The sequence below is a fragment of the Pelecanus crispus genome, chromosome 9 (genome assembly GCF_030463565.1).
Source record: "Pelecanus crispus isolate bPelCri1 chromosome 9, bPelCri1.pri, whole genome shotgun sequence".
NCBI lineage: Eukaryota > Metazoa > Chordata > Aves > Pelecaniformes > Pelecanidae > Pelecanus > Pelecanus crispus.
Window position 1 is genome coordinate 25,049,861 of NC_134651.1, and position 2,831 is coordinate 25,052,691.

Below are 2,831 nucleotides of genomic sequence, written 5' to 3' on the forward strand. Positions count from 1 at the left end.
ATTATCATTACTATTTTACTTTATTTCAATTATTAAACTGTTCTGATGTCAACCCAGGAGTGTTTCTCACTCTTACTCCTCTGATTCTCTCCCCCATCCCATCGGGGTAGGGGGAGTGAGCGAGCGGCTGCGTGGTGCTTAGCTGCTGGCTGGGGCTCAACTACAGCAAGCCCTCAGGTAGGAGCCCCACCTCCCCAGCCCAAGCATTTCAATTTGCAATGCTAAATGTAATACAGCACTGGGAGGGAGAAGTGTTCCCTGGCCAGAAAGGAAGAAAGGGTGGTGCATTTTCTGTATTAAAGATTCAGGATTTAAGCGGAGATTAGCCTGTTTCCAGCAGAGGAGGAAGTGGGGAGCAACGTCCTGGCACTCCTGATGCCAGCAGATAAAGGATTTAAAGAAGCAGCTATACAATGAGGTCCTCCCAAACCTTCTTCACACATGAAGGCAGGCATAAACCCAATACTAGTATTTGCAGTCACCTCTAAAAACATCCCCTAACAAGTCAGCTTTCCCATGCGCAAGAGAAAACGGGGGGTCCCAGCATCACCACCTTCCCCAGTCACTGCAATGGCTCAGGCTGTCCAAGAGTCTTGCTTTGCATGATCAAAACCTTATGGTATACACTAATTGTATGCCTAAGGGTAGCAGCATTCATGCAATTATTGGACTAATCAGGCCCAAAGCTGAAGCACAGAGCTCTAGGAGTATTCAATGTGTGATACGGATCTTTTGGACTAGCTAGTCACCCCAGGAGGCAGCTGCCAGAGGCTTGCAGCACTGTGATAAGGGACAGAACGCCGGTGGGGAAGAGTGACAGAAAGGAAAAGTAGTGGCACCAAAAATGAAAGCACTTCAGGCATGTTCAGCAGAGGTCAGCTGTGAAAGCAGCCGGCTAATTACTGTAACCTAGCACCAGCGGCAATATCCCCAGAGGGTTTCTGGGAAAAGCCCTAAACTATATGGGCCCCAGTATGCATCTTGTATTAATTTTATGCCAGTCAGAATAATCACTGGATCTTAGATATATATCTCTGGAGCATAACCAATACATATCAACATCTAAAAGGGCTCCCACAAGAAGCAGAATAAATGTTTTATTTTGCTTTAAAAGAGAAATACAGGATAGTTGCTAGGGGAATGGCAGAGAACCCTTCCCATTTTCTTTACTGTCCTCCTAACTCCACATGCAACACGAGACAGCCCCAGTGCAAACAGCAGTGCCTCTGAACGTACGTGGCCTCGTCATGCCAACAGCAGCTGTGCTCTTGCTGCCAGCATGTGAAAGGGAAAAGAGGGGCAGGGAAAAGAAGAAGAAGAGCCATGGACATCACCTTCATCTCCAGGTTCCTTCACAGTCCACAGCAGTCCCTGTCAAACCCTTCCAGGCAGAAGCAGATTGACAGGTAAGATCTGTAGGAGATGCCACCACGGGGAGCACATCCGTGCTCTGCATGCATCTCCCTTTTAATCGAGTTCTCTAGCCTAGGAAAGAAATTAAGGGGAAGATGTTAGACAGCCACATCAGACTGATCAGAAACCACCAGGCTGGGGACTACAACCACCAGACTGAGGCCACACAACAAGTCAGCAATGACACAGAAACGCCCAGAGCCTGCAGATGCTGCTGCACCCACACCACAGGCAAGGGTGTGCTGGGTAGGACCAACAAATGAGCTGCCAACACCTTTAAACATAACTTGTGCTCAAGTACAAGAGCACACAGAGCCTTATTTTGAAGGCAAAATCTGCTGGTGAAGACCTGCTGGCTGCAGAACTCCCCAGAGTCTAATGCCAGGAGCCAGGGTCAGGGAGAGCTGGTAATGCTGAGATCAGGACAGAACTCCTCACCCTCAGCACTGGAGTTCTGGGTTCTTAAGGAGATATCAGCAATGCAGCCTGTATAAACACATGTGCAAAGCCCCTCTTGCAGATCCCTCTCCCACTGAACCATTAATGGCACTGCCTGCACTAATGCAACGGAGCAGTGATGCACTGCACTTATCTGATGACCCTTGCTGGAAACACAAATGAGCCTTTAGAGAGTTTATTTTTCTAACCTCTCCTCTACTTCTAAAAGAAATTCACTGTAACTGCAGCACGTGTCCTAAAATCCTCTTAAACAAGATATTAATCACAAGACTGTTTAGCAAGTGAGAGCACACGGTCCTCTCAAAAAACACCACCTCCCATAATTATCCTGCCCTGGGCAAGTTTCCAGTGTAGGTGCATGGCCTGGCATATGTTTCATCCCCAAGTCCAGCAGCTCAGCTTTCTGCTCTCAGCAGGGAATGCAAGCGCTCACAGCTTAAGGAGAGGTCCTAATGTGCTGATACCCCAAATTACTGCCAGCTTGAACTATCCAAGGACCCTAACCCACTGCAGCACACCGCGGCAGGGGAGAGAAGGCAGTGGGAAGAAGGTAAGCTTAGGCTTTACAAAGTTTGTGTGATGAGGAAAGGGAGGAAGATAGAAAAAAAGAGGTAAAAAGCAAGGAAGGAGGAAAATAGAAGAAAGAAGAGGGGTGCTGCTCAGTGCAAAGATACGCTGGCATGCAATGCCTTACCATCAGCACTGAGGTCCCACCAACACTGGCTGATGCAGGTTCTCGTTGGATGAGAAATAATGAAACTAAATGACACTTGAGGGTTAGGTCAAAGGGGAGGAAAACAGAAAGAGCTGGCTGATGGACTAAAAAATAACGTTCTTCACTTCTTCCAGCCAGCAGCATACCTCAGCATAGCTGCACCTTTGAGAGCCACCTCAGCCAGCAAGGGGTCAGCCCCCACAGCAAGCAATTAGAGCAAGCCACCCCGCAGGCAAGGAAATTT